General features: G+C 41.9%; 1 protein-coding gene across 4 annotated transcripts in view; it reads left to right on the forward strand.

Moving 5' to 3' along the window:
• The first annotated feature begins 832 nt into the window (after positions 1-832).
• Positions 833-23,388, forward strand: part of LRRC3B (leucine rich repeat containing 3B) — a 60,886-nt gene continuing 38,330 nt past the window's right edge. For 2 of the 4 annotated variants that reach the window (XM_041411552.1, XM_041411550.1), the window contains exon 1: positions 833-953. The gene's annotated coding sequence lies outside the window, so the exon portion shown is untranslated. Of the gene's footprint in view, positions 954-1,583; positions 1,707-23,388 lie in introns of those variants that run through there. The other 2 variants (XM_041411551.1, XM_041411553.1) reach the window with 2 other exon arrangements.

The following is a 23,388-nucleotide window of genomic DNA, read 5'->3' on the forward strand; positions in this document are numbered from 1 at the left end:
TTTCACCTTAAAGCAAAACGGTTAAGATGGATCTTTCTAAAACCCATCTGCTCAGGTGCACTCAACTAGAGACAAGCAACAAAATTCTTTGCTGCACAAAATGAATAGAAAGTTTACTTTGCAGAGACAGAGTAGAAAATGCTTAACGGAGAAAGTATGTTCGAGAGAGAGAGGCAACCAATGGTGATGTTTCCTAAAGTCTGCGTTATGACAGGCCATGCAACTGCTGCAACACAGCACATTTCACAGAAGCACCTCTTCGAGAATAAAGTCACCCTCGCAAGAACGGTGGTAAACCCGAAGCAGGCTGTGAATAACCGGATCAGCACAAAAGGTCGGTGAGGCTGAGCACAGCATAAGTTCACCCATCGTAGCAAGTATTACACATTGGCAATGACAGCTGTTCACTCAGATGAGCAAAACAAATAACCTTATTCGTATTTTGCTGGGGAACTGGTGGGCACTGGGGGGAGCAGAAGCACCCTCTGAGGGCACCCCACGATGCTCCCGACAGGCCGGGCTATCTCTCTCCGTTGGCCCGGCTCGGGCGGCCCCGGCCCTGCCCCTAAAGCTGGAGAGCGAGACCCACACTCAGCCCCGGGCGGCGGACGGGCAGCATCACCCCCGCGGGCAGCACTTCCCCGCTGCGCGGTGGGAGCGAGAGGGAGGTCTCCTCCTTCTCTCCCTCCCCGCCCCGCTCTCTCCTCCCTCCCTGCCCGCCTGCCTCCGTGCCTGCAGCCGCAGCGCAGGGCAGGGGAGGGCGGCGCGGCAGGCACAGCCTCCCGGCGGGCGCCCGGCGGAGGCAGCAGGGCGGGCGTCAAGAGGCTCCGCCCGGCGCTCCCATGGCGCGGCGGCCCCGCGCCAGGTGAGCAGCGCTGCCTGTTGCGCCGAGCGGAGCGGAGCGGAGCCGCCGGGGCCACACGCCGAGAAGTTTTGCGGGAAGGCGCCGCGATGTGAGTTGCGGCGCCCCTCGGATGCACTGGGTGGGGGGCGGCAGCGCCGGGAGGAAACTCGACGGGGAGGGAGCGGGGGGAAGGCGATCAGAGCTGCTGCCTCCGAGGGGCTACCGCCGTGCCGTGCCACCTTGCCCGGCAGCGATCGGCGAGGGCCACCGGCGCTGCCCCCTCCCCCAGCCCGTGCTGGCGAACCTCCGGTGTCCGTGAGTCCTGGGGGCTGACGGGGTCGGGATTCCGCCGAGGCAGCGGGAGATGGGGAGGGAATCCAGAGGCGGAGGCTCTGGGAAGGGGGCTGACACCCTCTCGTTTGGGAGCAAACGAGGGATTTGAGACCCGCGGCCCCGGATCCCGTACCGAAGCAACATCAGAAAAAGGGGTGGAAAATAAAGCGCCCCTCCCATCCGTGTGTGTGCCCGGGGCGCCCGGGCGCTGCCGTGCCCGGCCGTATGCGGGCGGGCTGCCGGAGGTCGGTCGCGCTGCTCAGCGTCCGGGCGGCGGCCGGGGCGCCGAGCGGGGCTGCGGGGGAAAGGGGGCGGCGGAGGCGGGGACGGGAGGGAAGACGCCGTGTGTGTTGCCGTAGGATTTTTCCACTTTTGAGACCTATCAGGACCAGTTGCTACGGTTCGGGCGGCGGTGGCCGCGATGCGGGGGGAGGGGGGAAGAGGGCATCTCCCTCGGAACGCGAGCAACAAATGGCAGCGGCGGGCGGCAGCCGGGCTGCAGGACAGCGGCGGTGCCTGCTGCGCCCAGGTGAGCTGCGACGCCCCCGCCGCCCGCAGAGGCACGGGGCGGAACCGTAGCGGGTGGCGCCGGAGCTGCCCCGGGGGGCTGTGACGGGGTGCGAGGTGCCCCCGGCCCGGGACAGGAACGGGGGTTCAGGGGTCCGGCGGCCGCGGGGGGCTCCGTGCCACCCGGCGCTGCGAGCGGGGCACGGTCGCGACCTCGCACAGAAATGTGGTGATCTCTTGCAGCAAGCGGGTACTGGGTACTGTGTGTCTGTGGGAATCGCGGGCTCTTCTCTCGCCTTTCTGGCGAGCTACGCGTCCAGAATTTCCCTGGCCAAAAATTTGGAAAATGCCTCAGATGTGCCAGCGAGAATTCTTCTTTCCGTCTTTGCTTCTGCCTTCAAAAATTAGGAGATTTTAGAGTATCGGTTAGAAAATGTAAAAGTGATTGAGGCTGCAGGTTATCGTGCCATCTTTCTGATTGTCCTAGACAGCAGAAATGGTGTAATTACAGAATGAAAACAGCCGAACAACTTGAAAAGCATAAGTAGACCAACCACCTAAAGAATCAGAACAAGAACCGGGCAAACAACATTTAGTGTTCTCCTGAAAGAAGTAATTCTAGAGTTACTTACATAGATATGAAAATGACAGAATAAGCTAAAGCTTTTGAGATTATTGGAATTAACTAAAATATAATAGCCATGAGAAAATGTTACAGGTTTGGTAAGGAAAGGAAAAGAACCCTTCCTCAAGCTTAAAACTTTGACTGGGGTAGCCTTTTCTGAGTGTTGAAAAGACCTGTCAAAAATTTCTTCTTATGGTAACCTGTCTAATAATTTGTAGGTTTAAACTGGAAGGTGTGTGTCACGCCCTACTGACAGCAGTAGCTTGAGCGCTTTGATATAGAGCACCACAGTGTTCATATGGCTTACCTATTGATATTATTCTTAGTAATTTAATTTAAAAGTATAAGCTCCTAGTTTGGCTTAAAGGGAAAGAAAAGAAGCTGTAGAATTAACTAAATTTGCAAAACCTTTGCTATGCTCAGAGTCTAATTTTCTAGTCTAGTTTCTAAATAGTAAAATTGCTCAGAATTAATTATAACTGTGATTGCAGCAGGCCTTACTTGTGCAGATTGCCTGGATTTCTGTGGGATTACTTCTACAGGTAATATTCTGATGGCTCAAGATAGCAGGATCTGGCCCATGGTCAGAGAGTTCCAGCACCGTGTAGGGTTGTGCCCATTGGCACAAATGAGATGATTTGGACTTTGGCAAGAGAAGAATGTGAGGTTAAGTCTGGATCTCTTGCATTTATTCAGCTCTTGCTGGCTGGGTCACTGAACCCTGATCTTGCCATCCCCTGAGGTTTGCTGTAAAATTTGCGCTGACTTCAGTCCAGCCAAAATGAGCTCCTGTGTGATTGTAGTTTCCAGTTGCCTTAGGGCAGGCTGAAGCTGCTGAGTCTCTTGGAGATCAGGGCCTGAGTGAATGAGGATTGTACCTGCAACTATCAAGAATCAATGTGCCTCAAAAGTGAGATTAATTGAAAGAGAAGTGTCATTTAATAGGCATATAAGTCTGTGCTCTGGATCCAGTCCTGAGCTAATAAAGTCCATGAGAGCTTTGCTGTATATAAATGGAATAGCAAGACTTAAGGGTACAGGTGTGATTTGTCTTTTCCATGTGCTTTATGGATCTGTATTTCAAATCTTTTGGGAGGTAGGAAGAAAAAATTCTTCCCGCTCACACTGAAACAGCATTAGAGTAACTAGAGTAACAGAGCAAGTGCATGATATGCCAGCTCAAGAAATATCCTCCCAGCAAGAGAACTGGAATTTATAAAATTCAGCTGTATTCAGAAGTGCTAACTCAAGTGTCTAAAGCCAGAGAAAATGTATTGCTTCATTTCAAAAGCACCTTTAGATGCTCAGTTAAATAATAAGGTGCTTCTGAGTCTTGTTTTTAAGGATATTTCCTGTCACTTCACTAGGAATATTTATGTGAGTAGCACAAGGGATACATGGCTCACTGGCAGGAAGATTTTAAACTTTTTAATGAAGTGGATGAATTAAACAAGAAGGAATATGGGTAGAAATATATCTTGTTGCCACTTCAGTTAATCAGAAGATGAACTAAGGAAAGTACTTCCTCTCAGAGTGGAATACTGCACTGGTAATGACTTACAGGATTTGCATGTAACTACTGTCCTTGTTGTCATCTGCATGCCTGGTCCTTGGATCAGCACTCATTAGAGAATGCAAATTGAATTAGTGTTCTATGGCTAGCAAAATAATGCCCCTAATTTTGCCTCATTCAGTAAGCTTTGTTCATAAGCTTAGAGAAGACTCTTGTGAAGCAATTTAGAAACTTATAATAATGTTAAACAAAACCTTATTTCAAAATTATGTTATTTTGAGCCAAGAATAAATTACTTGAGTTCATAGAATATGTAGCATTTACCTTGGCTTGTTTGGCCAAGCATTTTTAAGCTGATATTTTATTTACTAAAAGTAACCTCCAGAAAGTGCAATTTTGATAGGACACTTCAGTACTGGTATGAATCAAATGCCAGTATGTCTACTGAAAGTACAAGCAGAAAGGATTTAGGAATTTCTCAGCACCTTCAATAAGTATTTTTAAAGGGATTACAGCCTGTGAATACATGGATGAACAAGGTATATCTTCGACTCTTAAATCCAGCGTGCTGTGGGTGAAGTAGCATCAAATTTAGAGATGTTTTGGTGAATTTAATCTCTGCTTCTAGTTTCAGTCCAGCTCTTTTCATAAGTAGTTTCTGTGCTCCCATCATTCTGGCGTGGTTTGTTAGTCTGGATGTACAGCAGACTTGTGGGTGCATCCCAGGGGGAAAAGGAGTGTGATGTGGTATTGGTTTTACTCACAGCTTCATCAGAGCATTAGATAAACAGTTGCTGTGGAACTCACTGTGGAGGAGGATGTCATTAGTTCACAATGCTTAAAGATGCATGATCCTGCTTCATGGGGGTTTCTGTGGGTGACTGGTGCCTGTGTCTGTATTGCCACTGATGACCTGCGCTGCTTATCCCCATCAGCACCTGTATCCAGGGCTGGCTTTGCTTTACACGCTTAGTTTGAACTTGGAAATGCAATCACAATGCTTACTGTTGCCAAACAACAAAATACCTTTTATTCCTCTCTCTGGATGTTTAAATGTTCCACTGAGTTCCTTCACCAAGCACATCTTTTTAAAAAATGGGAGTATGTCTGACTGACTTCTGCAATGGACGTGGGGAAGTCCTTTCCATAAGGATCATCCCTGCTCCTGAGTTCTGTTTTCCATCAGCAAGGAAAAGGCAACAGTTGCTGAATTTAAATGGTGTTTCTTTCTCTGGAGGGTATGAACTTTTGTAGTGATGGAAAAAAGAGAGGTAGACAAATGGGAACAGATGAAGAAGGCCTGATGCCCACAAAACAGCGGAGAAGTAGATGACAAGAGGGAGAAAGTAGTGGCTGATCTGAGTAGTTTGACTCTTGAAGCTGAGGTGATCTGGGCTGTACCATAGCCCTCTGGCTCTGTGCTGTGCCATGGATTTGTCATGGCCCTGCCATGGGCCTTCAGAAAAGGTGTGTTGGTTGACTTCAGTGGGACTAGAAGCCTTTTTGAGGAATTGAATTTGGCTTTTTGTATCTCAGCTCCACTGACAGAAAGGAGATAAAAAATGCCTCTTGAGGAAATGGGACTGGTAAAAAGCCTTTTAAGAGATACATTGATCTGGATAATTGGACTTTTTACTTAAACAGAGATGAAAATTACCACTACAGATCTTGATGTGCTTGATTAAGGTTTACCTCTGCTTTTCAGCTAGCTGGTGTGTGTGTTTGAAATTAATTTGGCACTTCATTAATAGCAGTTTCATAAAGCTGCTAACTTATCCTTTGTGAAGAAGAAAAAAGTTAACCTCTGCTTGCCAAATAGTACTATAAAGGTACGCTAATAAGAAAAAATGAAAAGGATGGAAGTGAGTGACAATACATAAATGTGATGCTCCTCTGGCCTGGAAGCAGGAAAGCAAATGGACACTATTTAATTATTTAAGGAACAATAAATGAGAAGGCCAGTTCTCAAGTAACAGTAAAAGGATAGATGAACAGAATTTTAAAATGTTAGGAAAGGGAAACAATGCATAAAGAAATTAGAAGGTGGACAGGAAGCGACCAAAGGGTCAGGGGATGGACTTAAGATTTCTATGGAGTATTCAGTTGAAAAATATTGCCTCTGTATTGTGGTGCTTGCATAACAGCCAATGTTTAGCCAAATTGTGGAAGTATGGCACGCAGTGTCCTCCTGGGGGGTCACTTCATGTTCCCACTTCATCCTCTGGATGCAAAGCTCAGTTAATAGGGTATGTGCTTTTACAGACAGTGTGTCTTAGGTGTTGGGCTCTGTTAAGAGGCTTACTTTGTGGATGTTGTTAGTTGCAATGGTGCTGTCATTTACTTCTGTCAAAGTTGCTTCCTTCACCAAACATTGCTTTTAAATGGAGTTTTTTTTGCAGTTTACCAAAATTGGGTGATGCACTTCTGCAACTGTAATCACTGAAGATACATTGTACATAAAGATCATAAGTATTCATCATTTCATTACAAATGTGTGCACTGGGAGTTAGGTGGGACACACGAAAAGCATGTGAAGGCTGTTTACCTCATGTAGATTACAAATGTGTATTGTTTTGGCAGAATTTCTTCATGCAAAATATTCTTGTAATGCTTACACAGTATATATGTTTATGTGCTTGTGAATAATTTGCAGCAAAAGAGTGAAGCCTTTGGATGTGAAATTAAATCCATGGTGCTTGGCATTGTAAAGGCATGGTAATTAAAAGAAAAGGAAAAGCACTGGGTCAACAATGTTGAGTTCCTGCTAGAACTCCCTCACCTCTAAAAGCAGAGACAAATGGTTCTTCCTCTTTAAAAAAGGAGCTGCAACTAAAATTTTGTATGAAATTGCCTGTTAGGTCATATATGGTTAAGCGAGCAATGGTGGTTATATATCTTAGTGGTGAAACTTCATCTTATTAGCATTAAAATGAAAATAAATGTATGTTATTGGTGTTTTAATTCTTGACCTTTTAACCTGTTTGTAGTTTGTGTTTGGAAATGAAAATAGGAACAATCTCTTTAGACTTCCATTTCAATTATTTTTATTTTTTATTCTTCATATAGCGGTTTTTGTACATTGTTTTCTACATACTCTTTTATTAAAAAAAAAAGAAAAAAAACTCAGAAAGCCTTTCCTTATACACTTCTAAAAATACTTCTGTAATGTTTTTTTCATGCTGAAGATTTATTTGGAAATGTTGATGTTCTGTTATAATTACCTCCATCTATGGAAAAAAAATTGCATTTGCCAGGAGCAAAAATTGTGAAATCAATAGGAGTTGCAAAAGAGGAAAGGTCCTCAACAGCAGGAGACTGACTGTTCGTAAGGCTGGAAGTTGGTAAATCCAGGGGTCAGTCTTTATAATAAATCTTGTTAGAGTTGGTGTTTGGTTGCGTTGGGTTTTTTTTCCCTAGATGGTCTGCAGATGGTCTTTAAAATTTATCTTGAATTCTTACATTTTATTAAATGTAATTATTGTTATAAATGTCGAGAGAGTGGCCCTTAATTCTTTTCTCCTAAAATGAAGTTAACAGGCTAATTCTGCCATTGCAACCTTCAAATAGCGTGGTAGTGTTTCTAAACGTCCTTTTTGCCCTTGTTTTCAGCTTTGTTGACACCAAGTCATTGAGATGAGAATTGGTGACTTTTAAACAGTCTATTTTTAACAAAGTTTGTAATAGAGTATTACTGTTTATGAATGTGTGTCAGTCCCAGTTTGCACAAGCACTAAAAGGGAAGGCTTGTGTCAGAGGAGATCTGCTTCTAAGTACTAATTTTCAGCTTTGTTGTTCTCTGGGTGTTCCTGGTCCTGTTCTTCAGGTGGGAGTACCAATTTTTACTCTGCTGCTGCAAGGACATCTCCTCTTTTTCAAAGCTGAGAGATTTCAAACTGAAACCTTTTGCAAAGGAATGGTCTATATCATGTTATAAAATGAGATACAAGTGGGGAATTTTGGTTTCTAGGCTCTTCTAACTTAGAGTGAAATAACTCCTCAAACTTCAGATCACAGTATTTCTTAGATCTTTAGTTGTTACTTCTAACACACTGCATATAACCAAAGCCCACAGTTCAAATAGAGTAAGAACATCTCAGCTTCAACTGAAAAGCAGCACATGGATGACAGCATGCAATCCAGGTAATCCTTTCTTTTCCTGTATGTTTTGAGGCTGCAGAGCTGGCATGTCATGTCCCTGTACACCGGATTTGTGATCCCTTCTTGGTTATAAGCAAGACTGTTCTCATTGAAAGGTTAATAATTTTTGTTCAGAAAATGTATGGTCATTTTCTCTTTCCAGAGTCTTTCACATGTTTTGCCCTTTGACAGAAAACATTTAATTTGTATTCTGCTCATCACTTTCATCAATTACTTGGTATACATATTGGCATCTCTGATGCATAGTGGGTGTTAAGAATAATTTCTTGACAGAAAGGGTTATCAAGCATTGGAACAGGTGTTTGAGTCACCATCCCTGTAGGTGTTTGGAAGATGTATAGATAAGGCAGTTAGGGACATGGTTTAGTGGTGGACTTGGCAGTGCTGAGTTAACAGTTGGACTCAAAGATCTTTTCTAACCTAAATGATTCTGTGATTCTATAAATACTTATTTTGCTAGAGTAGGACTTGACAGGATTTAGACATGCAAGAAACCTAAATCTTTGGCTCAGGAAACAATCCTGATGGATACAAATGGTATTTCAATAACTTTCGATCCAAAAATGTTTCTTGCAAAGCGACAGGACTGTTCTTCTTGCCAGTCATGGCAGGTGCTCCATCTGTACAAATACCACCTAATTTGAACAAGTCAAGCTTAACAGTTTGGGTTTTTTTTCCACTATCTGCCACACTTTCAACAATTTTTTCTCTATTCTTTAAACAAATGTGAGGCGAGGCAGCAGTGTGGAATGAAATGGACAGAGGCCAACCAATTACTTAATTGTAGTAGGTTTTTTTTAACACATTGAAAAGCAACAGTCAACTGTGCAATGTCAGTAGCATTGCAACTTCCCTTGGTTGTAGGCAAAAAAGAAAAAAATGGCATGAATCTGTTAAAAATTGAAATGCATGCTGTTGTGTTGTCTAATGCCATCTCAGCCCTTCCCATTGTTATGCTGTGTGAACAACTATGGATATATCAGCTGTGTGCTGTTTATTCAGTCTGGTTTGTGCAGCAATAATTGATGTACCCTCTTGTATTCAGGCTTTGTTTTCAGAACAGCCCTTTCTCACAAGCTTGCCATAAGGGATATTTGCTATTACACCTTTGTCACTGATTTCAGCTCACAGATGTGTATTTATTTTTACCATGTAAAAAGCTGTCATGCTAGGGATCTTTCTTGAGGTGAAATCTGACGACAGGTCAGATGCAATATGTTTTACATTACTTTCAGGATTAGTTTGTGTAAAAGTACTGTTCCAGTCTGGGCTTTCCATGACTGTATCACCACAAACATACTTCTACGGACCCTATCTGTTCTCCAAAGAACTTCCCTGAGACAAACAATCTCTATGCAGCATCACCTCCATGCACTGTCATCTTAGTGGGTTTTTTTTCACTGTGGCATGCATGACTTGGCAGGCAATGCTTTGATGATAAGTAAGTGGATTTAAAAAGCTTATGGGCATTTGAATTAACTGGGAAATCATTAGAAAAACATAAGGTGAGTGAGGTTGCACAGGTCCTTTTTTTTCTTGCTGTGGGCTTGCAGAGCAGGTTCTGTGGGGTCCCAAAAGAGTCTTGTTGACTGGAGTTAGTGTGTCTTGTTTCATTGCAGCAATTCTTTATCAGTGAGCTAAGACTGCTAGTTTTAAATTTTGATTCTTGAAGCCATGTAGTGCAGCTTTGAATACCGAGTAAATGCTTGGGCTTTTGCAAAGAGAGACTAAAATGTTATCAGGCTTGCAGAGCAGTTCTTCATTAATGTAAAGCATTGGTGGGCTGAGGGCTGATTCTGTGGCCTCATGTGTTTTTCCATTCACTAGGCTGCTCCAAGTAGCCTCTTCCATTTCCTATGTGTCCAAAGTTTCCTCAAATTATTTTTTTAAACGTATATCGTTGCCTTTCTTCTAAAAGTATGTAAGGCTAGGGGTTTGACTGTTGAATTTATTAAATATCAGTATTGAAGTAGAATTGACATTTTTGTAAATGTAGATGTGATGTGTGTATGAGGAGTTAATGTGACTTTTAAAAGCATTTGGTCTCAGCCCTTCCCACCTTGTTTCTGCATTGTGGACCAGCCACTTGCAGGTAAAGGGCACTGACAGAGTGACATTTTAGTGAATTTAAATACCACAGCAGAAAGAGAAAAACTGAATTTTTAAGGATCAGCTGTCGGGGAAGTGCACTTCAGTATTCCCATGTAGGACAAAAAAACAACCATATTTGTTTTTAATTACAGATACTGAGCTTGTTGTGGTCAGTTGATGCAGAGGTAGCTTGACTGCAGAGGTAGAAAGTTTGTGGTAGTGAAAATTGGAGATTGGTGAGAGGTGAGCCTCTTGCTAACATTGATATTATTCAGGTTCACTGTTGTTACTCATACACCTGAGTGTTCTTGGAATTACCTAGCAGCATTTGGCATAGAAGTGTTGCTCCTGGAAACAGTTTCAATCTGAGAAATTAGCCATAAACTTTGACCCTTTTGTGGTATAACTTAGACTAGATGGTTTTATTTGACAGCTTAATAGTTGTACCTAAGCTGCCTCTAAAAATATTTTGCACTTGAACTTTATTAGTCTTGAATATATTACTTTTTCAAATGAATTTTTATAGTTCCTACTACATAAAGGATGGACCTGGAAAGAGGAAATTAAAAGCAAGTGATCTGTGTTTTCACTTACAAAACAAATACAATATAATTATTACATTCTTCCCAACATTATCACACCAGAATGGGAAAAAAGAAAAAACCCATCTGTGTAAACCTTCTGAAGCCTGTTTCCTGTGCCGTTGTCTGTGCTCCTTCAAGTTAGAGGGAAACACTGTATTCCTCAGATGCCATAAGGAGAACATGGCTATTCAATGGTTGTGGCAACAAGCAAACACTGTGCTGTGCTGTGCTGTAGCTCCCCATAATGGTGAAAGCCTTTAATTTTTCATTAGGGATTTGACCCTTGGTTCATTTGAAGGGTGAACTTGATTTCCTTGCCCCTACAGAAAAAAAAACCTCGCAAAAGCACCAGCTGCTGTCATTACTAATTCATCAGATGTGACAGGGTTGGTGTTCTGCAGAAAAAAAAACCTCCCAAACAGACTAAGCAAAAGCACCAGCTGCTTAGTCATTACTAATTCATCAGATGTGACAGGGTTGGTGTTCTTCAGCTTGGGTTTGCGTGTCAGGATTTAGGGAAAATGGAATGAGAGGGAAGTGATGTCTATAAAGAGCTGGCAGGGGTGTACCAGATAAAATACCCCTGTAAGAAGGCTCATCTGAAGAGATGAAAGGCAGAGTAATCAGCACCTGCAGGAACGTTTCCTTTAAGGTTTGTACTTCTGGTGAGAGGTAAAAGATAAAACACGTCACTAATACTACAGCATGTCCTTGCTAAGCCTACAGCTGCTTTCCTGGCAGCCCCAATGGGGGCATTTTGCTGGGCCCTGAGAAAATGAGTGTTTTGGACATGCACAGGTCATGAGGATTTGTCAAGGCTGAGACATGAGCCCTGGTGCAAAGGCCAAGTCACAGAGCTCCTCAGACAGGAGCTCAGTCTCTGGCCTCACAGCTGTCAGCAGTGATGGGCATCCCTTAAAAGTTTGTTCAAGTGCTGAGCTTTTCTACAAAAGTTTGGAGTAAAGGAGATTCTTTATAGGTTGGGTGGCTGGTCCAGGGTGAAAAAGGAATGATGGCAAGTTTTTCAGTTACGCTTACTGCTCTCTAAAATACCAGTTTGACTGTTAACATGAATATTGTCAGTGTAAGTAGACTGTTTTTAATTGCTGTTGTTTACATGAGGCCTTCAATGAGGTTGTGATTGAGGACTACAGGAGGACTTTTCCAAAACTGTACTGAGCAAAAGGGCTCAATTCCTTTTCCTTAATGAGTGGCATGGCGTAGGGGTGAAATGGATAGGTGAGATTTCAGTGTTCTCAGCGCTGGGTGGAAAGGAGTCCCCATGTGACTTTTGCAATATGGGTTTGCAACATTTTCTAACTTGCCAGGCATTTCTCCTTTGTTTTGTTTTGCTTCCCCAGTACTTTTAAAACCTTGTTCTAGTTTTCCTCTGAACCGAAGTGATTTTTAAAGAACAAAGTCCAGGAAAGATGTTGGTACAACAAAGAAAAAAATTCCTAGAAGAGGCTTAGGAGGTCTGAAATTGGAGGTGAATAGTTCTTTTCCTTTCTCAGGGGAAATGGTCCTTGTAAATAAGAAGGTAAAGTGTTCTCAGGTGACAGAAGAGTCTTCAGAATGCTTAAACAAGTAAAAAAAATCTCTGTGTTTCCTAAACAAGGGGGGAAAGATATTTTATTATAACATAGACCTGTAATAAGTTAATAAAAAGTAAATTCTGTGTAATTTTCCTTGAAAATATTTTGATACTAATGAGAATCTTTACAGTCCCTAAAATTTCTAGAGCTTTCTTTTTATCCTGCTGTCTTCCATTTTCACTGCTGCTGCTCTCAGAAAAAGCTGTTTACCCTCTCTTTGAGGTGTCAGCTACACAGGACTCTTCCAAGGCACCACATTTATGCTTTATGTGGGCTAAGAGTTGCATGAGCAGGGCAACAAGTCTTTCAGTGCAGGTGCCTGGAGCTGGCCTTCCTGTACCCTTGCTGGAGCTGGTGGGGAAGAAGCTGGGTTTTTTGAGAAGAATAAACACAGGAATGTGCTTAGGTTCAGACCTGAGACTAGGGTTGTACAGAGGTTGTGATTAGATTGGTATTTAGTTTGGAAGCGTCAGTATTGTGGATTTATTTTTCTTTTTTTGCTTGAAAATCGCTCATATTTAAAGATTTCAAATAAACCTGTGTCTGAGCTTGGTGGAATTGCTTTGATTTATGTGGGTGTAAAGCATAGTAGATTTATGTCCATAATGTGCATGCTGTCTCAATTTTTTACAGACTTATGTAAAATCATAATGAAAACACCTTGAGAATGGATGTCATTTGTACTGATTTGAACACAGGATATTTCCAGATGAGAAGTGAGGTATTGTTCCTAACTTGCAATATAAAAATACTTGAAATAACTGTTTCTGGGACTTTAGTATCATCTATTGAATTCATATCTACCCTTGTCATCTGACAGACTACTAAACCAAGATTCTGCTCAAAATTATAGAAGTGACAGTCATACAATGCATTTCATTCCTGCTGAGCCCTGTTAGGTAGTTAGTCAGGAGTGATTTGGATCTCACTTCAGTCTTGCAAGGGCAGTCCTTTGGAAGTGATTTGCAGAATATGTAATTGTGCCCATAAATCCCTCGCTCCCCCCTGCAAATAGGGTAGAATTTCTGTTGCCACCCTCCTGTGTTGAGGAAGCAGCATTTTTTTTCCCCTCCTTTTTCAAAGCCCAGCAGTTGTGGTGAATTCCCTCTGCCACTGGCCATGCTTTCATTCCTCTGCAGTGTGGTTACACAGAATTGCTTCTGTGTTTCTGTCAGTGTTTGATCCCTTCCAGCTGGTAGTGAATCGAAGAAGTCATATGTATGGACGCCCAAACTCTGCCCTTAGCTACACTTGTGGAAACTTGTGGCATTATATGGTTGGCTTGGAAAGGCTTAAGAAATCCCATGAGATCCACTCCGCTGAAAGTCGCTGTGTAAATGTTAGACAGGGCTGTTGTTTTTGTTCTAGTACATTTTACTTTAAAGCTGCACCTGAGCTGCAGTCGATGATACTGTTTCATAACATTGAAAAAGAGGGACAGATTTGGAGTATGAGATGTGCTGTGCTGTCAGTGGAGTTTGTCACTGAAACTGTCATAGCTGCATGCCATGGCAGTGTCTGTGCTGTGAGAAAAACGTGCTCAGTGGGGTTCTGGTTCCTGGCAGCATTCTAGCAATTGGCCAACATGCAACCATCCTCCTCAACAGCCTGATCTCCTTTGGGAAAGAGCCAGGGCCATCTGCTAGCAGGGTTGACAGCAGTGGTGTCCAGCACCCTGGTGTATCTTGGTGGACCCTGATCTTGCACAAGAGTGAGTGCCAGGCAGCAGAGGGTGTTTCTTCTGGGCCAAGAAAACTGTGTTTGCGTCTGACATGTTCCTAGCATCATCCAGTATGGAGGAAGCACACGTCCAAGGAACCCCTTTGGTCTTCTGGCTCTGGGGAAGCTCTGGGTACTGACCCGTGGTGGTGTGGCTGAGTACCCTGTGACTGTGAAATACAGTGTAAAGGAGATATACCTTGGTGTATGGATGGGCCCATATGATCCTTTTGCTTCATGGTTAGTGCAGAACCACAGGAAATAATGATCAGGCCGATACTGTACTGACACAGCATCTTTGACTCATGCTGATCTTTGCCAGTGTGGAGGATACTTCATGCAGCTGGTCCACAAATAACCAAAGAGCTTGAATAGTTTTATAATACTTATTTTTAAAAGTGTTGCAACGACCTGAGCAGGTTGAAGTTGCAGTCCAAAAGCCCTGCCCTGAGTCATTTACTTTAATTCTTTAATTTACTTTAATTCTTGGTTTCTGTTTCTTGCGATCCTTGGGAGACAAGGAAACAAATTATGAGACGTGAGGAAGGTAAGCAGAAGATAGGATGACATGTACTATGCACACCTCCAGGACTGTCATTGGGTATTTTTATCTACTTCTAAATTTTGGAAAATTTTCAAAAGAAGAGTTCTGTCTATTTTTTTCCAGACTGAATGGAAATTTTGTCATTGGTTAATATAGAAAGGAAGTCGGAAATACCAGAATTACATGTGAATTATTTATGTATCCAATTTGCTGCTGTGAATGGAGGAACAAGGATCTTAAATGCTGTTAGTTACTGTGAATTTTATTTCACTGACTGTGGTTATAGCTGTAGGCCATGTAGCCTCTGGAGTGACCTGGGTGCCATACAGTTTAAGGGCACTTCTGGAAGGGAGGAGGGAATGTGTAAAGCGTTCATTGCTGGGTAGTCAGGTGACATCTGGAGGTTTTATCATGTTAGCAGAGAAAAGAGATGTTTTTCCTTCAAGTCCTGAAGGATTAACAGCTTTATTTATGTTTTTTCTGGTGTGTCCAGAACAGAAAAAATAATAGGAAAAAAGTTATAATTCTGTAGTACAGCATCTTCACATTTTTATTTTGTGCTTCTTATATTCAAGGGATTTCCTAGCAAGAATAGAAACATCTGCAATAGCAGCTCCCATTTATGTTAATCTTTTCCAATCAGCATGTAGCCTGAAATAATTACAATAAATGCACTGTCTGCTCCAAACACTCACAACTTCCATTTATTTCAGGCTTCTTTGCTTCACAAGTCTGAGAACACAATCCTTCATTCTGCTCTGCTTCATCTCCTTTGCATGAATTTATCCAACAGTATCTTTTGTGATCTTCATTAACAATGGTCATGCCATGATAAATTACATAAATTGAGAAATTTTTAATTAACTAAGTTAACAAAACAGGCCCACAAAGCATAATAAATTTAATTAGGTAATGTTTTCCTGTAATAAGTTTGCACATGAGGTGTGTAATGAAGTGGGCCAGAGTAAAATCTGTAATCTGAAGGTTTTTAGATTTCATAGCTGCAGAAATAGTTTCTTTAAAAAAAAAAAAGTATTTTTATAAGATCGTGTGCTAAACATACCTTGTTGTGCAAAGGATTATGCAAACTTGGCAGAAAAACAATAGTTACTGACAAAGACATGACTAAGAGTATGTTTGAACAGAAGAAGACATCTTCCACTCTTTCCCCCTCTGCTTCTGCCAGAGCTGCTCCCCAAGTCAGGGTCATTTTCTCCAGCTTGGCAGTAGTGCTTTGGCTCTGGTTGGGTGGGTTTTTTTTGGTTCTGGGCAGAACTGATGGGTGTTTTTGGTCAAGTTGGCTAACGTATGTGGTGTAAAGAGAACATTCAGAGCAGAGTCTCCTGGTGCTCTGTGCTTTTAGCTGGGCTGCTTGCCCAGGTATGTGGGAAGGAAAAGTAAGATCAGCCTTGGCTCATGTGTGGAGTGCTGGGGAGCGACTTCTCAGGTGTCCTCTGCAGCTAACAGCATCTGTCTTTGCTTTTTCTTTCCTAAACATGCATCCAAAAATATTAAGATTCTATCCCCTGCCTCCTACCCTCTTACACAGCCCAGCCGGGCTGCTTTTGCTTGAGCAATGCTCCCATCTAAGGAATTTGGTTCAAAAATAAGAACTTTGCTTTTCCTTTATGTCCAGGACAGCTTTGTGACAGTAAATGGTACTCTGATTTTTGATGATGAGACAAAGAAGAAATTAAACCAAAAACAGTGGGATAGGACACAGAAAGGAGATCTTTAATTATTCAATATTGGTTTGCCTTTCTCCCAGACTCTATGCAGTCACAGAGAGCAGTGCAAAGGGAGTACGTGGGTACATCACATTTACTCTTTTGGTCTGGTGATGCATAAAGTCAGAGTAAGGTTTTGTAATTGTCTTTCACAAGTGCAAATGATTGTGTATTGAAGGCTGTGAAAAATAGTTATCAGTATTTATACTGTGAAGTATCCTTTTTATACTTGAATTTAGGGCTGATTTAGAGAGACAAGTTTGATGTCAGCAACATCAGTATCCAGTTTGGGGTGGATCTCTGGTTTTTGTAGCCCACTCACATTGTTTCTCATTAAACTCTGAAACCAGGGAATGGGGCTTTTGGACGTTCTGTGAAAAATACATAGCACTACATCACCTGATTTGTGTGTGCATATAATTATTCTGCTATCTGCAACAGATATGTAGTATTTAACCTGGTAAGGTCTTTTGTGAAGATGGAATGGCAACTTACCTGAGCTGGTGTATAACTCCTAACCAGAAAGGTCACAAATTGTGAGAGGTAGATCTCTTACAGTTTTCTGATTCACAGACTACAGTTAATTGTCCATCAGAAGACATTATAAAGCATTTCAGCATGTGTATATGCTGAATCTCTGTCCGTTCCTGCCTTTTTACAATCAAGAGTGGAGCAGCTGTAATTCTAGAGAAGGTAAGAGGGCATAAAGTTTATGTAGCAGAAGCACATCTATTTTACAGAAAATGTCCCACTTAAATTTTAGGGTTCTACCTGAACATTTGAACAGTTGCCAGACACACTCCCAAGCTTATTGGGTATTGCACAGAAATCATGACTGTACTCCTTTGCAGAATTTGAGATAACCCATAGCACGCATGGTAGTCTGGTGGTAAAGAGGGACACACAGGTCTGGAGAGCAAAATACAGTGAAAGGAAAGAGTTGATAGGAACAAAAAGTAGAAATTAATGCACAGAAGCAGAGGGGGGAAATTAGTGAAGGAAATATAGGAATTAAAATACAGAGTGTTGGCTGAGAAAAGCAGCTCACTAGCGGTCACTCGCTAGGGTGAGAACATTGTATGTTCAAGAAGAGATTCAAGCAGACCTTCCCCGGAGATTTGTGAATCTTCCAGTGAAGGACTTCTGGATGAGCAAGAAGACACTTTGCCTCCTAAAGTGTTACAAGTTAGGTAGCTGAGGCAGATAAATTTTCTAATAGTTATCTGGAAAAGAAGATATTAGAAATTAAGATCTTGATGACAGGAGTATGTCAAATTAATGCGTGATGTATTTTTGGAATTATACAATGTGTCATAAGCCAATTTTGTTCCAGGGGAAATGTGACATCTTCTCCCTTGTGAGTGAGGTTTCCAAAGGGCTGAAAAGCAAGGAACATGGAAAGCAAAAAGTGAAGTTGTCAGATGGAGAAGAAAAGCATCTCCTGTGGTATTTAAATTGATAAATTGGTGTTGATGTATCCTGCTCTTCAACCCCTTCTGATAGCTCTGTGTGTTTCAACTGCTACACCTGTTTTCCATTTTCAGCCTGTTTCAGGACAGTAAATTTTACCTTGACCTGTGAAGCCAGTCATATCCTTTTACATAGCAGTGACTACCCAGGAAGCAGAAACATGAGTCTGTTCTGTTGCCATGAAATACATGCTGTGCCTCACAGCAGATCTGTTTCTTAACTCACGAAAATGTGTGCAATAGGATTTTGCTAGGCTACTGAAAACATTTGAGTGCAGTTTTACATACTGTATTCTTGTTTCTTCTGCTTTCAGGATCTGGACAGTTTAGAAAGGAAATGTAGAGTTAACATCTGCAATCTGATGTGGTCTTTCTTTTCAGAGAAAATACTGTTTCTGCCATTCATGTTGGGATAGAGGAGCCATCCTTTCCAAGACTTTCAGTACAGATATGAAAATATTCAAAGAGCTGACAGTTAGTAATTATTATTCATTGGTGCTACTTTGCTTCTAGTACAGTGAACATATTTTGAAGTAGAATTAAATCCAAGTCTCTCCAGGGGCTGTTGGTATTTTGCTAATGCTAAATTAAAGTGTGCCATGTGCTGTGCACTAGAGGTGGTCAGTGGTGGCTTGACAGAACTTAATTGTGTGTGTGGCAGGGGTGCTGTGAGTCACTGCATGGTAGGTGTGATGCAGCTGCAGACTGGTGGGAAGTCAGAGCCCCTTGTGTTTTCGTGAGCAGGAAGGAGAAGCTGCTTTCCATCCTGCCTGCAGGTTAGGCGGTCCAGCTCCTGGAGTGGTTATCCTGCACAGCCAGTTTTGATTCCTTCTGCTCGTCACTTATCCCATTGCTTTTTCAACTCCCAAGCTGTAAATACTTAAAATGAGAAATAAGCTAATTAGCAGCCATGAAATAGAGATGGGAGCTGAGCTTCCTTAAAAAATCAGTAAGTGAAGAAGCTGGTCCAGATTGGAGAAGAAGGGATGTAGTCTTTATTATCTTCAAAATTATCATCCTATTAAGCTGTTGAATCATGTGTTTGGATTTATCAATATAAAAATTTAGTAGTATTCCATCCTTGGGACATTCTGGTATATGTTGGAAGTTTTTAAATTACACTGCCCTGTTTTGAGTACTCATCCTCTTAATACATTTTCGGTATTACTTTCCTTGATGAGGTCCTCACCCTTCTCAGCCAGACACTTGGAGTGTGTTCACTGTGCCCAGATGATGCAGTCAGTGCACAGGATGTTGCAGCATGGCTGGGCTGAAGTGTTGGTGGGGAGAGAACCACCACAATTTAAATTTGTGAATGGTGCACTTGAGCCAGCAGAGTCATTGTGTGGGGAAGTTTCCTGAAGAGCTGAGCTGAAGGCCTTATTCCCAGGCTCTCCTTCTTCCCACTCTCTTTTCCTTCTCTCAGTGAGGGCTAACCTAGCTCAGGCAGTCATGCAGTAGATGTGGATAAGGATCCCTGGAGATGGTAGACATGATCTCTGTAGCATGCAGTAACTAAAGAGAAATTAAAGGGAGGCAATGCTCAGGTACAGGTGCAGGTGAAAGACTGGGGGGCAAATCTGCACCCACAGTGATCCTCAGTGCTGCCTTGGAGCAGGGAAGGAGGAGGAGCTGTGGCTGCAGCTCAGTGTTGGTGCTGTGGCTGGTTAAGTGGAGACAGAGCAGAAGAGTTCAGGAGGAGAGCAGAACATCTGAAGATTCACAGGGGTGGCGTGATATTTGGGAATTGCTGTGTGCAATGGTGGCATTTTGTTCATTTATTTTGTAATCTGTGATGACAGTAAACTGAATATTGAACAGCTTAAATCTAAGCAACTGTCATTTCATGCTTTGGTGAAGAGAGAGTGGGTGAGTGAGATAGTAGGGGTAAATTGTTAATAGGAGTGAAACCAATATGTGCAGCTTTCTCTGAACCTGCCCACCTCTTTTTTTTTTTTTTTTTGTAATATTGAGCAGCTGGGGCTGTGCTATCTCAACTTATCATCACCAATCAGGCTATAGATCTCTGGGGACATGCTTTGCTCTCAGTTGCTGTGGTAGAAATCTAAGCTTATTACTTAGATTTCTAGATATGCAAGATTACTTGCATATAGACCAGCAAAATCACATAAACAGATTTTGAGCCTTTTTTGTCAGTGTGGTTCATGAGACATACTCTAATTTTTTGAGTGCTCTTTGTTTAGTCAAAGAAGAAACCACTTGTACTCAAAATGAGAGAGCATTTGCAGTATTGCCTATTTTTTCTTCTTTGTGGAAAATTGTACTGCTTTTAGTAGAAATAAAATTAATAGAGTTCACTGGAAATTAAATTACTTACTTTGTTAAAAAGGACATTTTCATAGTCCATAGTCTTCATGCCTGCCTGTAAAAACACAGGACACAAACTTGACCAACTTAGTTACAGAAGTGTTTGCTGCTGTAATTGAATTTCTTCAGCTGTTTCAAGCATTTTTCAGGGAGATTTTCCCTCTTCCTTGAATTCCATGGAGCTTTTATCTTAAGTATCCCACTGGTGACCCTATGTATACTTTTTTATGCTGTGTTAGGTAGGTCTGTTTATGAGTTGCTGTTCTAGACTGCTCTCTCCAGAGATGTAATTTAGAACTGGTGTTTCATTCATTACAGTGCTTACCTTGGTCTGAATCTACTGTTCCTTAACTTTCAGACTGTTGACTCATTTCTTTGCTTCATGGGATTGTTGCATGTGATTTTATCCCACTCTGAGATGAGCTTTGGAAGTGAGCTAACAAGAAATGTTTACAGAATTCAGCATAAATCACAATTCCACAGAGAAACGTAAGGGGAAAAAAATGGGAAAAAAGGCTTTCCTATAACTTGGAGATAAATCTATACCTAAGGGACTCCTTGTTTTCTTCCAGGTAGTAAGTGACAGGACCAGAGAAGATGTCCTCATTGCACCAGGGGAAGTTTAGACTGGATAGTAGGAAAATATTCTTCACTGGTGTTTCAGACATTGGAACAGGCTGCCAGGAATCACCATCCCTGGAAGTGTTCAAAAGGCATGTGGATGTGGCACTTGTGGACATGCTTTAGGGATGGACATGGTTGTGGCCAGGTTAATGGTTGGACTTGATGATCTGAGAGATCTTTTCCAACTTCAATAATTCTGTGTGATTTTAAACCATTTTAATTATTTGCCTGATTCATATGACTCCCTTGAGTCTCGGTATATGCAAGAAGATGCTCTCTGCCCCTTTCTGACCTTCATGAGAAGGTGTGCACAAGCAGATTGGTGCTTCCATTCAGGAACAGGGTGTAGCAAAACCACCTGTGGGAATCCAAGAGAAAAAAGAAATCCTAGTGGGATGTCCATTGTATTTGCAGGCCTTTTCTTTAGAAGAGCAGTTCCCTGCATGCCGTGTCCCTGCGTGACTTAGCAGCATCCTGGAGGTGTGAATGCCTGTCTCTGCAGAGCAGGATATGCAAAAGATGAGGGGATGGGTGGTGGAGGTAGACATGGTGACTAACTCTTTATTCCTGGAAGTGCACCCTCCGTGTGGAGGACGGCATTAAGTATGTCCCAGATAGGCTTCTCACACTGCGTCATTGCTGGGGATTAAGCCGTTTTCCCCAAGGATTCTGTACTTGGCAGAAAGCTCTGCCGGAAGTGCTAGTGTGCCTCCAGATTTAAACATATCAGCACTTGCATAATAGGTTTATTCTTTATTATCCACCTTTTTTTTTTCTGTTCTGTGGCTTCAGATACTGCACGTGATGATTTTGCTCCTGCTGCCATGTGGTCCTACCACATGGTGAAGGAAGGATGTTTGGACTTGTATTATTTCATCTCCCAGAATTTGACAGTTTTAGTGCTTCACTTTGCTTTCTTCCTAGTATCTCTTCTGGTATTTTTATTTTATTTTTAAAAAATCAAACATTAAGGCTACTGATTGTTACCACAAAACTGGTTGTTTTTCTTTCCAACTAAAAGATAATTAGTGAACTCCAACTGAAAGAATTATCAGGATGTAATTTTGCCTTTTTTGGGGAGGTGGAGGGAATTCGCTTACATCAATCTTTCTGTTTTGCTAGGTCTGTGAAGACCACCTCTCTAGGTGATTCTAACTTGTTCATACTGATTTTGAATGATAAGGGGAAATTTGCAATAAAGACTTGTCATGAAATTTGAGGAGTGAGTACCTTTATGCTCAAGGTAAATGAATAATCTCTTTCTGTATTTAGGTACAAGTCCCAGCCAGCCCTCTTGCTGTTGGTATCCTTTAGAACTAACCTGGGTTACTGTACGTGCAGAGTGCAAACTGTGAAATGATACCAGTCAATGTTTTTGTGGTTATCTGTTTGTAAGGAGTGTCATGGTAGCTAAAGGCAGCATAGAGTTTACACTTGGCATGTTCAACTTGTCTTCCAAATGCTGTGTTCATACCCCAACGACTGCCAGCCACCTGGGACCTGTTTTCACCTGATAAATGTTTCTTGTGGCCATTTGGAGGGTCTGCATGACTACAGTGCACAAGATCCTTCTTCAGCCTGGCAAACCATGTTTGCACAAGTAGTAGCTAGGTGGTAAAGGTCAAAGCTGGGATTTCTCAGAAGTCTGTGTATTAAGTTCCTTCAGAGCACAGGAGAAATGTGAAAGAGGCGCACGGACTAATTCTGCTTAACAGCTTGTGCAAAATATATGTAGGAGTGTAAAGAAGAAACTGTCACTACTGAATCTCAGAAGAAGTAAATGTAAGAAAAACGTTTAGAATTCAGGGAGGAAGGAGAAAATAATGTGCGCAGATATAATGTGAAGCATCAAGTTCTTGTTCAAAAAGGAAAGCTATTCAAAGGCCATTTGGGAAATTTGGGTAGTTTTCAGTGGGCATATTCTGTTGTATCTTGCTACCAGTTAACAAGCCTCTAAGTTTTTGGTGTGTGTCATAGTTTGGCCACATACCACTGCAGCTTGCTGACTAAGGCTAGTGAAATTTGTTTTTACTGAGGATATGTATCCTCATAGGACATGCATAAAGAGGCTGGCTGATTTATTCTTCACCTTTTGAGAGAGCTAAAATGTTCATTACAAACAGCTTGTAAAATAGCAAAGAGCACTTTGTTGTTAGTGTTATGGGAACACAAATTTTCTGTGTGATTTTATATGAAGCAAACAGAAAAAAAGTGCAGCAGTTTACCCCACGTATTTGGCTTCTATCAATATAGAAAAATATTTGCTTAAATGAATGTGACTTCCATTTGGTGTTGTAAGGTAAAATATGTTTGTACTTCACTTCTTCTCTTTGCCATACTGTTTAATCTTGCTTACTTTATGTAGCCATGCTTAAATATAACCTATTGTATAGTATTTTTATGAATTATCTGGGCATTTGAATTTCCTCTGCGTGGCCCTTTTCCACCATGAGAAAGCCGTGAGCAGTTTTCAGTGCTCAAAATTAATGACTGTGGGCAAGTATGTGGTGGGCTCCTTTTTATTAGGCTTAGTACCTAAGGGAGCTTCTCTTCATTGTAAAACAGTAGTAGCAATTAAACTTGTTGTCTTGAAGTGTAAAACCAAATTGTTCAGGTTTAAGAGGAATTTGTCTGCTATCAGTGCTACTGAATTTCGTGCTACATGAAATTCAAAGGTATTTCTGTTACTGTGGACTTGAAAATTCAGGTGATAGTTGCTTTTTTATT

Source organism: Onychostruthus taczanowskii, unplaced genomic scaffold, assembly GCF_017590055.1.
Source record: "Onychostruthus taczanowskii isolate IOZ18803 unplaced genomic scaffold, ASM1759005v1 scaffold36, whole genome shotgun sequence".
NCBI classification, from domain to species: Eukaryota; Metazoa; Chordata; class Aves; order Passeriformes; family Passeridae; genus Onychostruthus; species Onychostruthus taczanowskii.